Genomic DNA, 23932 nt, shown 5'->3' on the forward strand with positions numbered 1-23932 from the left:
ACTCTGATTGAGATGAGGAGCCCCTACATGGCTTTAAGCAGTTGATTACTTGATCGTAGGCTGCAGAGGGTCACTCTGGCTGCAGGGTGGAAAAGGAGCTGCTGATGGGCCTGGGTGGAAGTGGTGGGCTAGTTACATTAGGCGAGTGACTAACATGACTGGGCCAGGGTGGTAGCAGTGGATTACATTTTAGATGTAATTTTAAAGTCCAGCTGATAGGATTTGCTACAGGACTGGATGCGGGGAATGAGAGCAAGAGAGGAGTCAAGATGACCTCAATATTTTTATCCAAGCAACTAGAAGACATAAATTGCCATTTATTGAGGTACAAAAGACCACAAAAAGAACCAGCTTAGGATGAGGTGGGGGTGGAAAATAGGAGTTTGGTTTAAGACATTAAGTTTGCAGAGCCTATTAGACATCCAAGGAGTGCTATAGAGTAGGCAGTAGGATGGGTGGAGAGCTGCAGATTTCCATGTAAAAGCTGTTGATTATAGAAGCCAGCTATGCAACTAGGTGACATAACTACGGAAGTGAAGGCGGGAAGATAAGAGAAGTCTGAGGACTGGTTCATGGAGGTCAAGAAGGTGAGGAGGAATGAGGAAGAGAAACTGAGAAGGCTCTGACTGATAGAGAAGACCTAAGAAAGAAACTGTTTTGTAAGGATGGTGTCAGGTGCTGCTGCTGCTGACTGAGAGTTGGTCAACAGGTCAGGCCATGTGGAGGTAGGTTGTCACTGACCTTGACGAGACCAGTTTGGGTGGAGGGGTGGAAACCAAGGCCTGACCGGAGAGGGTTCCGCAGAGAAAGAAGAGGGAAATAATTGTACCCCCGAATGTTGAGAAGTTTAAAATGCTTTTAAAAGTAATAGGAATGCCCAATCCAGGAATCACACTACTGGGTATTTACACTAAAAATACAACAACACTAATTCAAAGGGATACACGTACCCTATGTTGATTGCAGCATTAGTTATAATAGCCAAACTATGGAAGCAGCCCGAAGGGGATGGATGGATAAAGAAGAGGTGAAATACATATATATACAAATGATGGACTGTTACTCAGCCATAAGATAGAATGAAATCTTGCCATTTGCAACAACATAAATGGAGCTAGAGAGTATAATGCTAAGTGAAATAAGTCAGTCAGAGAAAGACAAATACCATATGATTTCACTCATATGTAGAATTTAAGAAACAAAACAAATGAGCAAAGGGGAAAAGAGAGAAAAAGGCAAACCACAAAACAGACTCTTAACTATAGAGAACAAAGTGATGGTTACCAGAGGGGAGGTGGGTGCAGGGATGGGTGAAATAGATAATGGAGATTAAGGAATCCACTCATCAGTGATGGGCACCCAGTAAGTATGAAAGTGTTGAATCACTACTATACATTAACTATACTGGAATTAAAATAAAAAACTTAAAAAAAAGTAATAGGAATGCATTTTATAACCAATGCTGAGAATAACAACAACCTTGCCAGTCACCACACAGAGGAATACATTGGGATGTCAACACCAGCACATTTGCAAATTTGGACAAATCTCTAAGCTTAGGCCACATGACTTTCAAAGCTGGGAAAATCTATGTGGTTGTCATGCATTGTGAAGGAGTATTTCTTAGTTAAAAGATAGATGATGGGGGGGGGGTTATGAGTTTAATAAAATAGGAAATGCAGAAGAAACCTTGTATTCTTTATTCTGCTCTAAATTACACCGTTAATCCTAAAGGTGTGAAAGAAGTCCCAGGCAGGTTATAGGGCACTGTATGTGCAGAGTGGAAGAAAGGACTCTTCAGACTCTGAATATGAAGGCTTGAATTCAAACTTGCATTGTTAGCCTGAACTGTAAAGTAGTTATGTTATGAATAAATGCATTCTATATTCCATTAGTAGAGGCACAACACAACAAGACATCATGGTGTAAGTACAATGTATGCTTTCTTTGAAAAGCTTTTATTAAGTTGATGGTTTCTTAGAATCAAGGAAACACAGTTATGCCTACCTCATAGGATTGTTAAGAGAAGTTTAGGAGACACCAAAATAAGCTAATAGGCCTGGTATGTTTACTAAATGCTTACACAGTAGGCACCCCATAACTGGCAGGTATTTTCCTTGGTATTTATCGTTGTTCTCTGCAGCATTCTTCATCCCCATGTTATCTTCAATGCCTCACCTCATTTTCCAGAACTAGTGCTCTCCGTTCCATTGGGATGCAACTTTCCTGCATCCCAATCCCCAATGATGTTACTTAGGAGTACAGAGATTCTCTGCTAATTTACCAGTTGACGATAACAAAATGTGTTTTTCACCTCCACATCTTCCATCTCTTGCTTAACTGGGCCTTCAGATCCTAAGAAGCAAAAATTCTACTGTTGTCCCATGTAGGGAAGCTATTTTTAGCCAAAAGCCTCTCCTGCACTCTGCACACTACACCACTTGGGCAATGAGTGACTTACTTTTTGCCCATCCAGTACACATTTATGAACATTTATATATACAATGTTGTAGAGATAAGACAGTTGGCTATGGCCTCACACAGATATGGATTTCAAAATTAACCTCTCTGAGGTTTCCTTGCTTATAAATTGGAAAAAATAACTATTTCATAGGACCAATATGAGGATGAAGCAAACTAACAAGTCAAGGGCAGTGCTGGGCACATGGTTAGTGTTCTACAAATGCATGTGTGATCAACTGAAGGCTAAGATGAGGGTGTTGCCCTCAAGAAGCATACAGCATAGCTGGAGTATAACTATAGTATCCGTCAGACATGCTACATAAATCTGTTCTTGGCTCTCCTGTTCCGGGACCATCTCCTCTCATGCAATCCTTGAGACGGCCTCCAAATTTGTCTTTCCCCAGTCTGTTCTTCTTAAGTAGCTGAAGTGTAAGTGTCATGCTCCCTGATGGTAACCCTTCAAGGCTTCTAACTATTCCTAGAATAAGCAGGCCTTGGTTTCTACCTATTGCTCCAATCTTAACTCGTCCCATTCTTTCCTTGCTCACATCTGAAAGGATAGCCAGACTCATCTCTCCCCTATTGGTGAACACACCAAGCCTTTCCCCACTGAGGAGCTTTCACACCTGCTGCTACCTCTGCTGACAATTCTCTTTCCTTAGCTCTTCACACAGATCTTTCTCATCCTTCAGTTCTAAATTCAAATATATTACCTCTGCAGTGACCTATGGTTACCCTTGAAAAAAATCCAAGTCCCCCATTACTCTCTATTATACCAGCCTGTTTATTTCCTTCATAACAATTGCTTAACCTGAAACAATATTATTTTTTAATTTGTTTATTGTGTGCATCTTCACCAGAATATATAAGTTCTATGAAAGCAAAGACTTCAAATCTATAGCTCCTAGAACAAAATGAGGAAGTGAGGCATGAGGTTACATGATGTGGCCCTTGTCATTTAACTGGCCAGTGGCTAAGCTGGGACTTGAACCTAGACCCAAATTCCAGGGTGTCCATGCTACAGTACAATGCTGGGGACTGCAGGTAAGGCTCAGAGATGTTAGGGCTCCCATTGTGGATAACAAAGTAAGTTTCCAGGGGTGAGGAAGAGAAAGCCTGGAGGAGAAGTCAGGGTCCATGGCCTCTAGCCATAGTCACATTTCCCTTTTGGGAAGATGACAACAAGGTTTTAGGAATAGGTAAGCTTCTTGGTTCACCTGAGTAGCAATGTGGATGACCCATGATGCCTGAATACTGTGCTAGGCCCTAGAGGATTGAAAGGAGGAAGACACATGATGCCAGGGAGTGCAGGAGAGGAGTGGGTGCAGGATGGTGGCCTTTGGTCCCCTGAGTGCATTCCTGTCCCATAGCGCCAGATCTCTATTCTCCATTTCCTAGGTCTTGACACAGAGAAGAGCTCTGAAGTTTGAGATTATCTCCAGATGCACTTGAAGCTAAACTAATTACCTTTAAGTGTCTAGACTTGTTCTTTTATCAACTTGGAGAGAGCATCACAGAAAATGTGGCTATGATCCATCCTAGTTCCCAAACCCTAGGTCTTCCCATCCACCCACCCCTGCCAGACTTGCTATCTATGTACTCAGGAAGGACAAGGCATAGCGGCACATTTGTATTCCTGGGAAACAAATCCCTACTGGCCCAAAGTACTGTACATACTTAGGGTAAAAAATAAGCAATCACGCAGATCCTGGAGGTTCAAGAAGGGGAAAGAAAGAGGGAAGAGGACAAGAGAGGAAAAATAAAGGAGCCATAGAACCTCTCACTGAGCATGTCACAGCAACATTCTCCTGCATGACCTCCCACTGACTTTCCAGAAAGAGTCAAGCAAGAATTAGACTCCAGGTTTAAGAGAAGGGAAGAAAAGAAAAGAACAGCCAAAAACATCTGGTAGAAAAGGGCCCCCTAGCTTATACTTCTCAAAATTTGGCCCCAGGGAATTCAGGAGACTTCCCCCCCAGTACCAGGCCAGTCCTCCCTGTCCCCTACTTGACCCCACCCCCTGCCTGCCCTCAGTATGGCTGCTACAACAGGACCAGAAATCTTGGAATCTTGGAATCTTGGGAAGCCCTCCCTTTTGAGCTGCTTCTACTCCCAGCACAGCTGCTTTTCCCCCACACCAGTTTGCACTCTCCTTCCCCAAAGAAACCAGGGCTCATGCCAGAGCGACATATCTCTCTGATCCCCTTTTATGGAATGTGGAGATGGAGACATGGAGTTGAAAAGGGGTCTGTCTAGACTCAGGAAGGTGAGAAAGAATATTACTCACCCTCCCATCCCAAACCCTGAGGAAAAGCAGCTATGGCCTTGCCCACAGGAATCCAGACTTCTGGCCTAGGAAGAGTGAGCATCTTTACCCACTGTCTCCTCTGCCCTCGCCCAGTCTGGAGAGGTCGCTCACAAGATCAGCACGCTCAGCCTCGGAAGGGTTATTTTTCCATCTGCTCCACCTTCTCTCCCTCCTTCCCCTCCCCCTGTCTCTCCTCCCCTCTCAGTCACTGCCCAGGGAGTCGTCCTGCAGGAAGGTCCAGCAGGAACCCACTGCCCTGCTGTGGGACATCTCTGCACTCTGCCTGGCACCCTCCCACCAAGATGCCAAAGCCCAGGGCTCACTGGAGACTTTGGGGAGGAACAAATAGCTTAGTCTTAGATTACTGACTTAACTAATGACTCCCTGAGATGGGAGCAAGGAAAGGAAGTGAAACCAGAGAAACTGTTGTTTCACCCGAGTGCACCTCCTCCTCCACCCCACCCTCCCATGGTCAGACTCCAGGTTCCTGCAACACTGTTTCCTAAGACTTGAACAGACTTTGGAGCTGCTTCAAAGAAGGTCCATAAGGTGAAAGGCAGCAGGCATTGGAGGGGGCAGCCACCTAGACTGTGATGAACAGGCTCCCTCCAGGCAAGGTATCTCACCAATGTTTGCTCTGGTACCTGACCTGCTGCTCTTAGAGCCTTCTTCATCCACTAACTTTAATTTTAATCCCTTTGTAAAATACTGAAATACTATAAAAATAATCTAAGTAACTTGTGCAGAATTGACAATTGTTAAAATGCTACTTGTTTTAGAAATAAAACATCTCAAAGTTAAAATCCCCATTACTTCTTCCTTTCTCCTTTCCTCCATATCTCACTCCCCAGGGAGAGAGAATCCCTATCGTGGATTACGTATGTACATTTTTTTAATCATTAAATATTCTTAACATAAAGAATAGTATAGGTATTGCTTTTTTACTTTACATAAATGGTATCCTGATGTATGTATCATTCTGCAACCTTGATTATTTTATTCAACATGATATATTTGGGACCAGTTCATGTTCCTTCTTTTACCTGCTGCGCAGTAGTATCCTACTACATTTCACTCCTTCCTCCCTACTCAGATGTTTCCCTTTTGTTGCTAAAATACTCTTGTATATCACTACTTCTCCACATGAGTGGGAAGTTTTCTAGGATTTATTTTCTTTGAGTCTTAGATGTCTAGTTTTTAGGAGAGGTGACATCTGAGACCCTTATTGGCCAATACATCACAAGAGGGCAGTAAGAATGGGACAGCAACCCCAAATCACACTTCACCATATTACTGGGGGTGAGGAAGCGGCACACTGCTGTTATTAACAAGAGGGTGCTACTGGCAGAGCGGAGGCAGGAGGCAGCAACCCTGTGATGGAGTGGGGGCGGGGGCGGGGAGGGGGTAAAGGAGTTTTGACCAAACAGAGAGATCATCCTGTTGCAAGTGATGGAGGGCCTCCCTGCTCTGAGGCAGTCTGGACAATGAGGGCAGCATCTTCCATGGTCAAAGTTTCATAATGCTAGAGATAGTAGGACCTCAGAGATCCTTTACCCCAACTCCTTTACTACACAGAGGCTATATGGAAGCCCAGAGCAAGGAAGGGACTTGCCCAGGTCACATCAGGAGTCCTGGACTCAAAATTCCCATTTTACCAATAGAATAGGGCCAATTGGGTTCCATTTTCCAGTTTGGGGGTGGGGCTCTATGTGGGCCACATGTGTGAAGACGGGCTGCGGGGAGTGTGTGTGTGTGTGTGTGTGTGTGTGTGTAAGGCTGCTTGATAAAAATGGGATTCCATCCTGTGGGCTGGCAGTGCTGCACCATTCAGAGAGGATCACTCAGTGGGTATAGTGACTGAGAAGGCAGAGGAAGCCACTGTAGGCTCCACATGGGCCCCAGCCATAGATGGGGGAGCTGACCTGCCTCCAGGAATGGCTGGTGGTTGCTGGGCTGGGGCCAGAGCTCTGCTTGCAACTGCCTCCTTCCTTCTGGTGGGATGTCACCAGTCTAGGATAACTTTGAGTCTTAGCCATGGGAACCATACCTATGCATCCTCATGTTTAGTTCCATCTGTGGAAGTTGGAGAACTTCACACTATTATTCATTTACATTGTCCCTCAAGGTGGACCACATGCCAAGCAACGTGTTGGGTGCTGAGAAAAAGAGGGGCAAGGCCTCACAAGGAACTTGATTTGGTAGTGAAACTGTAGCTTCCTCTCAAAGGAAGAATATGGCCCTCTTCCAGGCCTGGCTAGTGTGGCCCTACGGGAAGACCTGCAGACCACAAGAAGCCTCTCTGCTGGGCCCACAGCTGCTACTCAGTGCTTGGCTCACTAGGCACTCAACCTTCAAGGCCTAGTGATGGCTCCTGCATTATTTAACCTTTCAGGGATGAATGGTTATCTCTCCAATTATCTTTTAAACCTTCCTGAAGGCAGGAAGGGCTGAAGCTTCTTTGTATCCCACACAGTATCGAGCACAGTGCTAAGAACACAGTAGGTGCTCAATACATGATTTTAATAAAGTCAGCTCACAGAGAGCACAGGGATTTACTGAGCGAGCTTGTGGAAGGGAAGGTGGGCACAGGGAGGATATATGACTTAAACTGAGGTACCACAACAGATACACAGGAAGCCAAGTCTTCAAACCTAGAATCCAAATCTGGTTTCAATCCAAATTTCCATCTTTTAGACTTTATTTGAGTCAACTGGTCACTTGGGCAAAGTAAGTTTACCCTCTCCTTCACTTCCCAGTCCTGTTCCAAGTTTTTGGCCAAGACACAGAAATATAAGGCAGTGTCTGTTTTTAAGGATCTGGTTGAGAGACAAGACAGGTACACCTAAATAAAAAGAGGTTAAAAAGCAGCACTGGGTTAACTGAAAATACAGGAGGGACTGGCAGGAGTTTGCTGAATCGGAACCAGCTCTCTCTACCCTCAGCACATGAGTGCTTTTTAATTTTTTTTCTTTTGTATGGAAGTGAGGTAAAGGTTCTCACTGTATTGTCTGCCTGTTACAGATTGAAGGTTTGTGTCCCCCATAAAAATTATATGTTGAAGTTCTAACCCCCAATGTGACTAATAGTATTAGGAGGTAAGCAATTAGTTTTAGATGAGCATGAGGATAGGGTCCTTATGGTGGGATTGGTGTCCTCACAAGAAAAGACCAGAGAGCTTGCTCTGTTCATTTGTTCTCATTCTGTCTCTCCCTCTCTCTTCCTGTCAAGTGAGAATACAATAAGAAGGTGGCCATCTGAAAGCCAGAAAGAGAGCTCTCACCTGAGACCTAATCTGCCAGTGCCTTGATCCTAGACTTCCAGTCTCCAGAACTGTGGGAAATAAATGTCCGTTGTTAAGCCCCCCAGTGTGTGGTATTTTGTTAGAGCAGCCTGAGCTAAGACAGCCCCCCCACACACACACATACACACACACCAGATACCTGGCAGAAGACACTGCCTGGGCAGTCAGGTTACCCTGTTTCTGGCATTGTCTTCACAGTCTTCCCTCCTGCTTCTCTGTCTGCTTGGTGTTGATAGCCCCAAAGTGCAGAGAACTGCTGTTCTTGTGGAGAGTCCTATAATGGAAAGATGCTTGGTGGGAAGTCAGGAAAGCTGAGTTCTAGTTCTAATTCTGCCTCACCCCAGCTCTGGGATATACAAACAGTTCACTTTCTGGACCTACCTGCTAGGACTTCTTTGCTCCTTTAAGCAAAGTCCCCAAAGACAGGACCTGTGCCTGCACAGTTGTGGGTCCATAGGAGGAACCATCAGATACCATTCAATTAGGCCCCCTACATAGCAGTATGTTCTATCTGCATTATTGCATTAGGCCCTCAACAAAGGATCACAGATTGATGGATCTGTTTTGCCATCCAGCATGAGATTTAACATTCCAGCATCTCTATTTCCTTGTGTCAGATGAGCATAGCTGATACCTAACTCACAGAGCAGGTATTTACAGGATTAAATGAAATCACATATTTGATAATGGTTGGCCCCAGTAAGAAGAATGGTACACATGGGATGAATTTAAACCAAGTGCTTGTGAAATTATAAGTCGGTATCGAAAGATGCTAGAACTAGAGCTTCACATGTCTTGAAGTTAAAAGAGCAGGTCTTTACCTATAAATACAAAGAACAAACTGGTGGTTGCCAGAGGGGAGGGGGGATGGGCAAAATGGGGGAGTAGAAGATACAGGCTTCCAGTTATGGAATGAATAAGTCATGAGAATAAAAGGCACAGCATAAGGAATATAGTCAATGATAGTCAATGATATTGTAATTGCAGTGTATGGTGACAGATGGTAGCTATACTTGTGGTGAGTATGGATAAACTTGTCAAATCACTGTATTATACACCTAAAACTAATGTAACATTGTGTGTGAGCTACATTCAAATAAAAAAATTAAAAAAAAAAAAAAAGCAGGTCTTTAGGGAAAGATTACCACCCCCCACTCCCACCCCATCTCCCTGTGGCAGGCATGGCTGGATTCATGGGGACTTGCCCAGCAGCCAGACCTGCCTCTCTGCCTCCAAGAGGGCAGCTGGGGCTTGCAGAGATGTGAGAGCAGCTCTGGGGCATCTGCCAGCTGGGGCTGGAGGGGGCGGGGGCTGGGGGTGGCTGGTGGGTGGGCCCCTAGCCAGCTCCCCAGCAGAGGTCTCTCTGGGGCTAAATGGGACATGTGCCCAGAGTTAATTGACTCCCCTTTCAAGATGACTCTCCCCCTGACCCTCTGTTCCTCCCCCTTGTACACTGACTGATTCAGCTTTTCTTATCTAGAATTCCAGTGTTTGTATTCCTGTTCTTGACCTCTCCTCCTATTTGCTGCTCTAGATGAGGGTTGGGGGCTGGGGCTGGGGCCAGGGCTGGGGCAGGTTAATCATCTCAGCTCAGACTGCAAGTCCCCGAAGTTTGGTTGCCTGGAGGGCTCCATGTGCAAAGCTCAGTACATATTTTCTGAGTAAACGGGTGAATGAAAAGGTGAGAATGGAGGAGGAGGAGGGTGGGGGGAGTGTGGGCAGCATGAGGAATGGCTGAGGTCTGAGGGGGAGCATGTGGCCCGGGGGTTGGGAGCAGAAGCCCACGCAGCTCTCAGTTAAGTGCACTTGGGTCTGTGAAAAGGCAGAAAGTGAAAGGGAAATCACTGGCAGGCTGAGTCATTCCACTGGGGTGAATAATCGGAAGCAATTCTGCTTCCCACTGCTCAGGAGGAATCAAAAGCCATTCTGCCTGGCAGCCTTTTGTGTGCAGGTCGTCAGCTTTCAGCTGTGGCAGAGCCTTCCTCCATCCCAGTGGGCAGCTTGCGATGATTGACATTTCTCCTCAGGAACATGATTACCCACCCATTCCAACCTGCCCTTCTCTCTTCCAAAAATAAAGCCACAGTTACATGCAAAGCTCATGCAAATTTAACCCCGCTGCTTTTAGTGCAGCAGCTGCTCCCTGTGAGAAAGCAGAAGGCAAGCCTCATCCACATTCATGACTCAGGTGCCAGTAGGCACAAGGGGTCCCCTGTGAGCTGGGCAGCACCCAGTGAAGAGAGCCACTTCTCCTGGTAAAGGGGGCAGCATCCAAAGAACAGTGGCTCAGATCTTAAATGAGTGAGTGAGATATCCAGAAGAGGTCTGGGAAACTTCCTAGCTCCTTCCCATCTCACGTGGTCAGACATAAGGAACCCAGGACACTTAGGACTTTGGAGACCAGAATGCAGGGGTCAGACAGCCCCCCTTCCAGCCAAATCCTTACCACCCTAGAATGCACACTGAGCAGGGCACTTCCTGGAAAGGTGGATTTGAAGATAGGTCTGCACTAAGTGACTGAGGGTCAGAACCAATAAGGTCTTGGACAGTGATTAAACAGGTTTTCCCTATTTGCCATCTCTGTGGCTGCCTGAGGTATTGTGAGGCCAAATTTAATTCAGTAGGGGGGAATCTGTAATAAATTAGCAATGTGGGCCATGGTTTAGGAAAGGGGGGTGATGACACACTGTCATCACTGGATACATGACATCCCTGGTTCAGGTACCAAAGTTGGCACCTGGTTAGCCTTTGGCAAATCGTGGCCTCTTGAATTGGATGGGAGAGGTTTCAAGTTCCCTCAGGATTTTTGACTGTGGAATGCCTTTGTGGCTCTACCTCACCAAAAATCTGACTCTTCCTTCACCTATCCCCAGCTCCATACTGTGCTTCTCTTCACTCTCCAGATTACGTTCCTTGGTCAGAGGAAAATACGACAGGTGAGCTACCTCCATTTCATTCCAGGAGCCTGAGGGAGGGAAAGGGCAACCTGAACAGTGAGAGGGCTTTGAGGGTCACAGAGACAACCATCTAATTACTCTACCTATTCATGAAACCCATCCTAAGGGGGCAGGAGCCCCAGGGCAATCAGGACAAGAAACAAGTTGGTACCAGATCATAAATAGAACAGAAGGGAAAAAGCTTTTAAAACCCTGGGGTGCTGCTTCAATGTTCCACAGTAAGAGGCTACTGATGCCCAAAGAGGTTGGGTTATTTGTCCAAAGCCACATAGCAAGGCAGGAGCAGAGCTGGGGCTAGACACTTGGCTTTCTGGCTCCCTAGTTAGTGTTCTTTCCACTTATATCTTTGTTAAACAGGAGAAAAGAAAGACGAGTGGGATTATTCTATGCTGAGAGATACTCTTTAAAAATGCTCAGATCAAGAGTCAGACCAAAGATGAAATCAAATCTCCCACCCCATATACCAGCAACCTGTGACTTCATGTGTCATCATCAACCATAAAGAGGAGCTGAGGCCAGGTGATAAGTAGTATCTTTCCTCAGAAAATCAGTGGAAAACTGGAGCTCATGAGTTTGGTTGGTGTGAGTGTATGACAAGAAATAGGAGGTAGCAAGACAGAGTAGAAAGAAGCAGGCAGAGTAGGAGCCTTTTGCACCTACAAGACCCCTGGGAGAGAGCACCATTTGGGGAATAGAATAGGAAGATCTTAAAACAGAAAGCAATGACTCTTCCAGAAGGTAGGGAAGCGTGAGGGAAGGATGAAGGGTGGATGAAGTGGGGGGAGCATGTGCTTGTCCTAAAGAAGCCCCCCTTCCCTCTTCCCCTTTTCCTTCATCTCCACCACAGACTGGATTTTATACCCAATGAGTATATCCAATATATATAAATGTGTACTGGGGAGCAGGGAAGATACCTGGAAAGTTTTAGTACACAGAAAGGGATTGGAATTAGGAAAGCCCTGGCAGAGGGCGAAGCTCAGATTCCCGACTCTGGATACTGGAAATGATCTAGAGTGGCTTGAAGAGTTCAACCTGGTCCCTTAACAACTGTGGCTTTTGGGATTTGGAGTTTGTCCATGTGCACCTGTGTTTTTACGTGCTCAATGGCATGGTCTCTCTGTTAGGATCTGTGTGCACAACATGGGAATCCTGTGACCATTCCTGATGAGTCTCCACATGTCCAGAGTTAATGTTCTCTCAGTAATATCTGATGTATCTGGCTGGGGAATTTTGACTTCTGTGTCACCTCTGCCCTGACTTCTCAACCTCCCCACTTCCTGTTCCAGGGTGTGTTCCTGTCAGTGAACTTGAAGCCTCACATCTTGCAAAGGAGCCTCTGGTGAGCATCAGGCAATCCCTCTGCCCTCTTGGAGCCTGCTGCCCCCACTGGTTCTGAAAGTAAGATAATTAACCTCTTTCCAAAGCTCAGGGATCCTGTAGGGTTGGCCCTTGGCTGCCCCTAAGCCGCTCATTACTGTCCTCATCACCTCTGTGACACCTTCTGGTAAGGGTTACACAAAAAGAGACCCTGAAGTGCTACATGGAGATGCTGGGAATTGAGGGTTACTCCAGCTTTGCTCTTGTCCCTCCTTCCCTGTCATGGTCCAGTGATGCTGAATGGTTCATGGTTCCCCCACTTGCCAGTCAGTGCTTTTCCACACAGACTTTCCCCTGCGAGGAAGGACCTCCCTGAGCTTGGATACATCACAGGGAAAGGTGGACAAGCACCTCTTCCTCCCATGGCCTTCCTTGGCTGTGTCATAAGGAAGCAATGCCAGTCCTAAGCCCTACTAGGAAATCAAATCCAAGACCACAAATATCCAGTCCCTGCACTCTAGGGGAGGGGGAGGGTTGGGCATATGGCAACTCCTGCTGGGGGGCTTGGAATAGAAGCTGAGATCTGGGCAGAAGAAGGGGACTTCCAGCTGGCGGCTCTTAGAGAACCCCCAGCAACATCTCCTGTGCTGTGTCCCTTCACTATTTTGAGCTGGTAAAGCACACTGGGTCATCTATTTGCTCAGTGCCTCTATGGACATTAACCATATCTACTTCATCTGATATCTCTGAGGATTAAATCAACAATGCAAGTAGAGCATTTAGACTCAGCACCCAGCTTATCATAAGCACTCAATAATCGTCAGCTATCATCATTTGATATCCCAAACCCTATTTATCTTTCTAGGCCCACCTCAAATGTTGCCTGCTCTGTGGAGCTTCTCACATAAATTTGAGGTATGTCAGTCTCTAGATCCTCTTTGGCAATGGTTCTCAAAGTGCGGCCCCCATACCACCAGCAACAGCTTCATCAGGAGCCTTGTTAGAAATGCACATTCTCAAGCTACCCCAACCCTGATTTCTGGGGACAAACAATCTGTGTTTTAACAGCCTTTCAGAGGAAACTGAAGCTTGAGAACTGCTGTTATGGTATTTTCTTTGTATTCTATCATTGTATTAATCATAGCCTACCTGAATTATCACTGTAAGCTCCTTGAGGGTAGGGAACTTCTTTTATATTCTGAGGAAATGTTGGGTAAATCCTTGTGAATTTGAGTTAGGTGAGCATTTTAATTAGATTTCATCTGAATAATTTCTAACTTCCCATTTCTCCCGAACCTTGTCTCCTGGTTCCCTCAACCTTCCTGTCCACTCAAGGCCCTGAGGAAAATCTTACCTGCCTTCAGTAAGAGAAGACTATCTTCCTTTCTTCATTCCTGCCTCCCTCCTTTCCTTCCTCTCCCACTTCCATCTTCCCAATTTAGGGCTCATGAAATTAACAGTGAGTGTAGAGTAAGGGTAGAGAGAATTTTTGGAGTATCAGAAAGAGCCAGATATTAAAAAGTTTGGATCAGGGATATAAAATATTGTCCCTGCCCCAGTAATGTTGCAAAAGCTTTAAAAACCTTTTAGGGTGCTTCTCAGGTTGAGCAGATCTCTCAAAATGCAAAACCAGGGCAAAGAAATCTGGCCCAAATCCCCTTATACACAGAGTCCTTCAAGGACAGCCCTGAGCAGCCTGCTTACTATAACCCTTTGCATTATAGTCAGGTGGAAGAGAGCAAAGGGTATGAGGACTCCTTTTAATACTTACCCCATCCTGCTATACTGGCTATAGGGCTCCCTTTCTCTGCCCTGTGGGTAATATAACTAGAAGATGGGGTGACTGTGGCCAATGAGACACATATGTTGCATAAACATGTTATTTATCCAACCTGGCAGCCAGACTTGCTTCTCTCTGTGTCCAACTAAAGCCACCGATTTGCAAACATAAGTTTTCCAGGGAACACAGAATCTGTTAACACAGCACAGGCTATGGCAGGGTGAACATAAAATTTGGATACTTTTAAAAGTGAAAGGAGACACTAGTATCAATTACACCAGGACAGCAGACATAAACTGAGGCATATGGTCACCTTATGTATCAGCTATTATTTCTTCCCATGAGGGCCAGGCCATGGATGAGGATGTCAGGAAAGGCATCTCTTGGCCCCCATCCCTTCCTCTCAGCCACTTACTGTTCATTGATTATAAAAAACAAGGAACAGGAAGCAACTAGGAAATAGCTAAATGGACAACTTACCAGGTGCTTTACCTACAGTGATATATGGGTACTATGAGACCTTATACATCCATCACCTTTGCAGTGGGTTTTTTTTTTTTTTTAATTCAATTAGCCAACTTATAGTAAATCATTAGTTTCAGGTGTAGTTTTCAATAATTTATTAGTTTCATATAACTCCCAGTGCTCAACACATCACGTGCCCTCCTTAATGCCCATCATCACCCAATTACCCCATCCCCCCACCCACCTCCCTTCCAGCAACCCTCAGTTTGTTTCTTATAGTTAAGCGTCTCTCATGGTTTTTCCCCTTCTCTGATGACTTCCCATTCGGTTTTCCCTCCCTTCCCCTATGATCCTCTATGGTGTTTCCTATATTGCACATATGAGTGAAACCATATGATAATCGTCTTTCTCTGATTGACTTATTTTGCTCAGCATAATACCCTCCAGTTTCATCTGCGTCAATGTAAATGGTGAGTATTCATCCTTTCCGATGGCTGAGTAATATTCCATTGTATATATGAACCACATCTTCTTTATCCATTCATCTGTTGATGGACATCTCAGCTCTTTCCATAATTTGGCTATTGTGGACATTGCTGCTATGAACATTGGAGTCCAAGTGCCCCTTCGGATCACCACATTTGTATCTTTGGGGTAAATACCTAGTAGTGCAATTGCTGGGTTATAGGGTAGCTCTATTTTTAACTTCTTGAGGAACCTCCATACTGTTTTCCTGAGTGGCTGTACCAGCTTGCATTCCCACCAACAGTGTAAGAGGGTTCCCCTTTCTCCACATCCTCACCAACATTTGTTGTTTCCTGTCTTGTTAATTTTAGCCATTCTGACTGGTGTGAGGTGGTATCTCATTGTGGTTTTGATTTGTATTTCCCTGATGCCAAGTGATGTGGAGCATCTTTTCATGTGTCTGTTGACCAATTGGATGTCTTCTTTGGAGAAATATCTGTTGCATTGGGTTCTTATCTCATCTGTGCTCACCACAACCCTGGACAGGTATTATAAGCAGAGTTTCAGGGGTCACAGCTAGAAAAACTGATTCTAGAACCCAGGACTTGGGTACAAAGGCCAGAGCTTGCCTATTGCCTCATATAGCCTAGTCATGGGGCAAACATGGTGAAAGCAGGATTGAAATGCCTGGTGGGGCAGGCAGAGCTAAGTGTCACCTCCCAGTACAGGTGTCAGCAGTAACTTTGACAGGTAGAGAGATCTGCCACTGTGGAGGTAAGCTGCTGGGAGTACCCGTGACTTTGTCTGACATTCACAAGTATTTGGGGAACATTTACTATGTGCAGTCACTATCAGGGCTCTATAGACACCGCAGTGAGCAGAACAAACATGTAATACAGAAATACAGAAAACATGTTATACAGAAAATGACAGATGTAGCTTACATTCAAAGTCCTGTACAACCTAACCTCAACCTGCCTTCTCACCTCACCTCCTACTATCACAAGCTTCACCAGCTAAGCACTCTTCCTGACTAGCCCCAGTACTCAGGGTCATGGACATTCAGGGTTGCGTCTGACATCTAGAGTGACCTCCTTCCTAGCACCCCTGACAGCTCCCAGGGACCCATCTAGTCCTTCCCCTTCTCCATGCCTTTGCTTGTGCTGCTTCCTCCCATGTGAGGCACAATGCCTCTGCCTTTCCTGGATCCAGCGCTCCCTGCCTTCTTCTGCTCCATACTGTGTTTTGCTGAGTAATGATTTTGTCAACTAAATCAATAAACTCTTTCTGAGCCCGGATTCTAATGTCTACACCAAAGAATCAAGATCTCCTAGCAAGCTCGGGCTTTTACTCCAGCCTTTTGTATTTCTCAAGTCACATCTTCAATGTGTAAGCCCTGTACCACCTCTGCATCTTACTCCCTGAAGGCAACTTCGTCTCTACAATACACAGATAAGTAGAAGCACTGGGAGCAAACTCCCTCAATTCCCTGAACTCATAAACTTACCTACAGTTGAAGTGATTCCTGCCTCCTTTGGTTCTGTCACAATGGAATGTCTTCACATCAGGCTAATCCTTCTAGTCATGGCATGATTCCATCAACTCCAACCTTCTCAGGGGCCTGGCACTAACAATTATGTTCTATTCCTTCTATTTCTCCAAGTTCTGGCTTTCTATTATTCCCTCTCATGAGCATTTACACATGCACAAATCTGCCAACTCAAAAGCAACACAGCAGCTCCTGAACTCCATTTCCGCCCCTAGGAATTACTGCCTTTCCTCCTGTTCACAAACAAGCTTCTTGTAAGAGAAGGCCATACTCACTATTGCCACTTGCTCATTTCCCACTTGTCTTGGTTCCTAGTCTTGGAGAATAGTACAACTGTGACCAAGCCAGAAATCTGACCCCAAGAAACTTGATGAAGCCCAGAACCTCTTTACTCCTTCTTCTCACTCCTATATCTGACCAATTACTAAATCCTGTCTTCTTAGTGATTTTCCTCAAAACCAGCATTTTCCTCCAATTCCACTGCCCTATCTTAGTCTAAGTTTCTATCATACTTCCCTTGGGATATCAATAGGCCTGTTATTTGCTCTGTTCCAACCTCTCCCAAAGCTTCTCTATTGCCCAAAGAATAAAATCAGAATTTCCTAACATGGCAGAGAAGACCTTCATGATTAGAACTGTTTATCTTTGTATCTCCATAACATATGGCACTGCTGCCTTCCCTCCCCTTACCCTTCCCTCCATCCATTTTGACTGACTTGAGATCTGTAAATGTGTAGTATTCTTCCACAGGTTTTCCCATGCTGCTCCTTAGACCTAAGTCCCTGAGACTTTCCCGAGACAGGGCTTCCAATAAGAGGCCTTCCTATGTCTTCAATACACCCTCTGCTTGTTCTTATAACAGTGTGAATCACACTGTAGTTCAAGTCCTCTGTATTCATACCTCTTTCTCAACAGATTACATGACTATTTTATATACTGTTCTCCCAGCCCAGAGCTCAATAAATGTTTGTTGAATAAATGGATAAGCATGTGTTTAAAAATCATATTCTAAAAAAATAAAATAAAAATCATATTCTATTTTATAGTTCATGGGTTCCACGAGCTACCCTTTCCTAGCTGGAACACCAGGAAACACTAAAACAGTGGGAATTTACAAACTTTTTTATCCCTAATCCCCACCCCCAGAACACACAGGGTAGCCTGGAACACAGCTGTGACAATTTTGGCTCCGCCATGCTTTAGAGAAGGCTTCTCTGGGTGGCACCTGTGCCTCAGTGGCCCCCTGTCTGAGTTCCTGGTCCAGGGCTCTGGGTCTGTTGGCTTGTAGGTTTGTGTGTTGGACTTCCTCAAGGGGTAAGAATACAGTTGAATGACATAACCTGATGGGGCCGAGTATGCACTGGATTCAACATCTTTATTGGTGCTGTGTTTTTCTAAGTTATCTATACTCTGAGTTCCATTCTGCAAAGAGAATTCTGCAAAAAGACCAATTGTGCCAGGACTGTGGAAATTCCTGGGATAGTAGACTGCAGTACTAAAACAGGGAAAGTCTCACTAAAACCCAGACGAGTTGGTGGCCTTATCTCATCAGGAAATTGGGATTAGCACAAAAGAAGACTGAATTAGTCCTCAGTGACACCTTAACCTGGCCCTTGGCTCCTCATCAGGTGGCTCTCTGGGCTGACTTGACAGGAAACAAAGATAGAGTGGCTGGATGTGTGTGTCTCAAATGGTTTACCACTCAGGGGTGTGGTCTTGGGCTTGTGGAGGGAAGCGTCTGTCGGGCCACAGTGGAGGGCAAGTGTGGAGGAGGAGAGGTGAGTTAATTTGCAGGGTGGGAGGGAAGAAATGGAAGAATTGAGCACATCCGTTAGCTCCCATCTCCACTCCTCCTCAATTCCCTGCTTTCCAGCGGACCCAGAGAGTGGTGAGCAGGGAGTGGGGCAAGGGCCTGAGCCAGAGGAGGAAATCTAAGTGGATGTGGGAGGGGAGGGCTCCACAGGGGTGAAAGAAAACCAGAGGGAGGGGAAGAGAATGGACCAGTGAGGACGAAGGAAGAAAGAGGGAAAGTGGATAGCAGCAGAAGGAGGGGCAAGGGCCATCACTGTGATGTAAATGTAGTGACTGGGAAGCGGGGGAGGGGGGGACTGAGGGTGGGAGGGGGAGGGTACTGGGCAGAAACAGCAGTGGAGATGAAGGCAAAGATTCTATCATAGCTGTTGATTATGGAGATCTGATTTCTTTTGTGCAGGCGTCACATGCTGGGTGAGCTGTTATTAACTAAAAGAAGTCAGGGCTTAGTAGCAAGGAGGTGTTTGGTTGAGTGCATCTTAGCATGGTAGAAGAAATGGGACTGGAGCACATTTTAATGGGAAGAGCAGTCTTTAAAGCTACCAGCCACCTATCCCTTACCCATGACCACCACCATGACCCCCCCACCCAAAAAAAAAGCATAAGAGGGTTATCAAGAAACTATCAAGAAATAATATAATCGTGGGAGAGATTTGTTTTATTTTATACATCTTAACATACTATGGCTTGAAGAGTGAACAAATGTTAAAGGTGTCCCCAGGATCAGACATCAGGATTGAAGGTAAGTATAAGGCTGGTATTTATTTTAACAGAACAAAACAAAAAAATGGTTTAAAAACTGGGCCTTTATCTGGGGATTTTCACTTTGAAGCTTCCACTCTGGAGGATTTTCACTCAGAGAGTTGAAGGGTAGAGGGGAGAGTGGTAGAAAACTCCAGCAACCCCAGGTGGGAAAACTGTCCTAAAAGCACCCTTTTCTCCATTTCTACCCATCTCAGGGGTTAGAATCTAGTGCAAGATCCAAAACAGCAGGATTTATCAGCATCTTGGAAACTTCCCAGGGGGTTATGCGTGTCTATTGCCAAGTCTGGCTTGGTGCAAAGTTGGGGAATTCTGAAACCAGAGGGAAGCTGGCAATAGGAGAATGCGTGTGAAAGGCCCTCCATGCAAGCAGGAGTGTCCTGGTATGGGAAAGAAGTGTAGAAATAATACCATCAACTGTGAGTCCCTTGAAATGTCTCACTCACCACTGTATCATTTGGCACAGCACCTGGTGCACAGTTGGGGCTCAATAAATGCTCACTGAATGAATGAATGAATGAACGAATGAATGAACAAACAAATGAACTTCCTGCCTTAGGTTTCTTCTAGCTCAAATCAATCTTCCACACTGCAGCAGCTAGACGTTACCTTGCTAAAACACAGACCTGATCCGTTCATGTTGAAGTCCTTTTCAGCTTCTCCTCTTGGGAAAATTGTCTTAATTTCCTTCCTCAGAGACCTGCCCTCTCATTCATGACTCTACATGACCTGAGTCCCAGCGTCCCCTTTCCAGTTTTGTTCTCCACTTCTCCTCCACTGGTTCCTCATCATTTCCTCCAAATACCCCTCAATACATAATACCCTCAGAGCCTAGCTTGGCTCAATTTAGAATTTCTTTCACAACTTGCTCTTACGACCCAAGCCTTTAGTCTGTGATAACCCACTCTTCAGGGTCCCACAAAAATATTGCTTCCTCCATGAAGCCTTCCTGTCTTTCTTGCTCCCTTGCCTGTGGTTTTACAAGAGAGGGCCTGAAGCTATGGCAGCACTGATTTCATGTTATCTCTCAAGTCATTTGTTCTTTACCTCTCTACCAACCCCAAGACTCACACTTTGATTTGTCTCCACATATTCAGCTAAATGACTGTTAAACGAAGGAGTGAGGGAAGCCAGAGAGGCTCAAAGAGGTTGGAAGAAGAAATGTTAGTGGGATGATGTTAGGAAAATATAAAATGGCAGATACCTACCTAGCTTTGCCTCAGAAATTGCTGTAATCAGCGCTGAGCTTCCTGTTCCCCAGCCAGCTTCCACCCCAAGGAGTAGAACTTCTACTGACCACAGGAGAGAGAAAGGCCCTTTGGCCAGGGAAGATGCTCTCATTCCCACTGGCACACCCTACCCCAGCCCCCAAATGTCATCAGAGTAAAGATGAGGTTGAAGTCCCCTACTTTTCTCAGTCTTTTCTTTCTAGGAACTGACCCTGATCTTAGAGCATCCCACACTAAGGGTGTGCCCTTCCTCCTGCTTTTATCTGCCTGGTAATAGTGCTAATTGGAGGGACTTCAGTTCCTTCTGCAGCCTTGTTTTGTCAGGCATAGAAGTCCTCTCTAATTTTCTGGATGTGGATACCATTCCTGCTGGCACCCTTCCTTTGCAGTTCAATTGTCACTCCAGGCCTCATGAAAGGCCCCTTACAGCTCATTCATTCACTGTACCTCATTGTCCCTATCCATTCATTGACATTCACTGGGATTATTCCTCCTGCTGCCACATGCACAGAGACGCGTGCACATGTGTTCAGACCCCACGTCCCATTAACAGAGAGGACACTTGAAATAAAGAGCAGCACTGCCTGAATGTGGGACTGCCCTCCCCCTCTATTAGCTGGGGAGTCTATCGCGCTAATGTTATTTCAAGAAGTATCAGGAGAACTGGCGACCTCTGCAGAGCAGGCAGGGAGGAAGTGGTGGGGGTGTTCCTGGCAGCATCTTTCACTAAAACACCATCAGCTACATCACTCCAAGATACTAATCCTCAGCCCTTCCCCTGCCCCCATTCTCCCCAGAGCCAGCTAGTTCTAGAGATTCAGTCTCTGCCTTCCTCTTAGCCATTAGCCTGTTATTCAAGGTTCTCCAGAAGACGGCTCTCAAGTACCTTCCAGCAGGCTTATGGGCTATGTCCTCCTTGAATTGAATTCTACTCCTACCAACCAGGTCTGCTCCTATGATTTTTAGCTCACGCTTTGCTTATATATTCTCTCTAGTCACTGCTTAGGGGCCAGGTGGTTGCAGTGGCATGGAAAACAGTTATTCTACCTCAGCAGCTCAACAAAAACGGTGTCTTTTCAACATTTTTTAAACTAATGGTTAATAAGATGGTTGTTAGGACTATGAAGAAAGTCATTAGAGGAAGCATAGCAAAAGTAAGATCATGAAGTAAGAGACACAAGAGAAGAGAGTCAGTGGAATGGTGGTGCTTTGTTATGGTCTATTGCCTACCCACCACAATACAGTACCCCCTCCAGCCTGGCCCCAGAGCAGGCTCATTTCTCCCTGGTGTAGGATCCCAGTTCTCCCCTTAGTACTGAAACCCCACTACCAGGCCTTCTAGTACCTACTCTAGCCCTGCCCTTCCATGAAGGAGACATTCCCTGATCCCCACCAGGGCCCACAGTCCTTCTGATTCCCATGAGCTTCTTGGCAGTACCCTCAGCTGGCGCTCAAAAGGTCTCTGCATGTGCACCTATCATACCTACTCTGATGAGATCCCGGATTTCTAGAGGGAAGAGGCAGAGGCTCATACCTCTGTAACCCCCTAGAGCACCCTGGGGGAAAAGTCTGCACCTTAGCCACTGCTCCCTGAGCTCACTGGGCTTCTGGTCAGGCAAATGCAAATTGCTGGCCTAGTCAGAGACAATGACATTTGTTCCTTCCCAGGATAGACAGGACCTGGTGGGCCATTGCTCTGGAAAGGGAGCATTTTGTAACTAAAAGAACAGATAGATATGGACTGCAGCAGAGGCTCAGCCACTAACTACCTCTAAGAGCCTTGGGGAAGCTACTTCACTACTTTGACCCCAGATTTTCTTTTTGCATTTGTAAGTTGCAGTTGGGTTTCTCAGCCTTGGTGTTATTGACAGATTGGACTAGATAATTCTTTATTATAAGAGGCTATGTATGTGTGTGTGTGTATGTGTATATATATATGCCAATTATACCCACTCTCTGCCCCCCTTCCCTGCCCAGTTGTGACAATTAAAAATGTCATAGACATTGCTTAATGTTCCCTGGGGGGTAAAATCATTCCCAGTTGAAAACCACTGATGAACACCTTGGGATTATTCTAAAGATTAGATAATGTGATAGCATATGTAAAGCATCTGACAGCATCTAGCATATAATAAGTACTCAATAAATATTAGTACCATCAGATATTTTAGGTAGAATTTGGCAGTTTCCTTTCCATCTTCACCTACCATGGAGTGTCCCTGGGGCCTCAAAATTTGGGTGGAGTGGGGATGGCTCTAGAAAGGAAGCTCGATAGAAGATGTCTAAGCCCAGGGATCTCTCCAGTGTGTTCATGGCCTCAGAGGAGACATTTCTTGGATATTCAGGTGTGTCTTGGAAGTGTCTCAGGGTAAAGGGGTGGTGTAGCTGGACGCCCAGAGACACATGGAGTCAGTAGTTTTGACAGAGAGCCTTTTGTAAGCAGGTCGCCCATTTGTGTTTCAATTCCTCCTCCCCACCCAGTTGTTCGGGGCAGATATATGACCCATTCCAGATGAGGGATATGGCTTATGTAGAGAAGCAGCTTGTACCAGCAAGGAGAGGATGTGGAAGATACTGCTGAGAACTAATTGGGCTGGGGCACAGGAAGGAAGGACTCAGAGGAAGCTGGCTGTAAATGTAGACCCCAGAGGATAGCTTTCCTGCCCACCTTGCCCTCAGTGCATCTGGTCTTTGCAGCTGCCACATTCTGCCTGCCCAGCTCTAGGCTTCTCTACTGGGGTGGGAAGACAGAGGAAGGAAAGTCTCCAGAGGTAGTATTTCAGTCAGGCCTAGGAAACATGGAAATCTTCCAAGTCCACAACTGGCTTCTGTGAGAGGCAAAACGGACCCAATGTAAGGAATTTCAGAGTTGTCCAAGCTATAGACACCTCAACTCACTTTTTTTTTTTTTTTTTTTTTAAGAGATGGAATAGAAAGGAAAATGGACTAGGGCTTTGAATTGCTCCTCTGGGTAACTGACTGGTTGTGTGGTCTTGGGTGAGTCATTCTCTCTGGGGCTCCCCTTGATCATCTGCTTTTGGGCAGCACTGCAACTGCTCTTTCCAATTCAGACACTTTGAGAAGCTCTGGTGAGATCAGCAACTAAACATGCTTTGAGAAGAGAGAAAGAATTATTGTGCACACCCACCACCAAGTTCAGCCTCACGCTCAGGGAGAGCAGGCTGCACCAAAGCCATTTGAAAGGGAGTCACTGGCTGAAAGGTCTGAGCTCCCAGTATGAAGACAGCCCAAGGTGGGCCACCTCTGGGGGGCTGGAGTAGAGCTGTTCCCTGAAGGTTACCAAGGTCAGTGTGTACTAGGAGCTGGCAGAGGGGGTCTAGCAGAACAGGTGAGGAAAAAAGAGTTCATTGTTTTGATTTGGTTTTGGTTTTAATCATGACACAAGCCATGTTTCTCTCTTTTTTAAGTGGGGAGTTGAGATCCAAAAGTCCCAAAGGAGCATTCCTCACTTGTATGTGTTGTTCATGGGGAGCTGTGACCTGACCCAGTGGGTACCTGGCCCA

The 23932-nt window shown here is 45.7% G+C and overlaps 1 protein-coding gene across 2 annotated transcripts in view; it reads right to left on the minus strand.

Annotated features, from left to right (window-relative positions):
- The window catches only part of LZTS1 (leucine zipper tumor suppressor 1), a 54963-nt gene that overhangs the window by 13572 nt on the left and 17459 nt on the right, over positions 1–23932 (minus strand). Inside the window, exon 2 of one of the 2 annotated variants that reach the window (XM_032388997.1) lies at positions 8212–8346. The exons of the other annotated variant lie outside the window; for it this stretch is intronic. The gene's annotated coding sequence lies outside the window, so the exon portion shown is untranslated. The remainder of the gene's footprint in view (positions 1–8211; positions 8347–23932) is intronic. 2 annotated transcript variants of the gene reach the window in all.

This window comes from Phoca vitulina, unplaced genomic scaffold (assembly GCF_004348235.1).
Source record: "Phoca vitulina isolate PV1807 unplaced genomic scaffold, GSC_HSeal_1.0 scaffold53, whole genome shotgun sequence".
NCBI classification, from domain to species: Eukaryota; Metazoa; Chordata; class Mammalia; order Carnivora; family Phocidae; genus Phoca; species Phoca vitulina.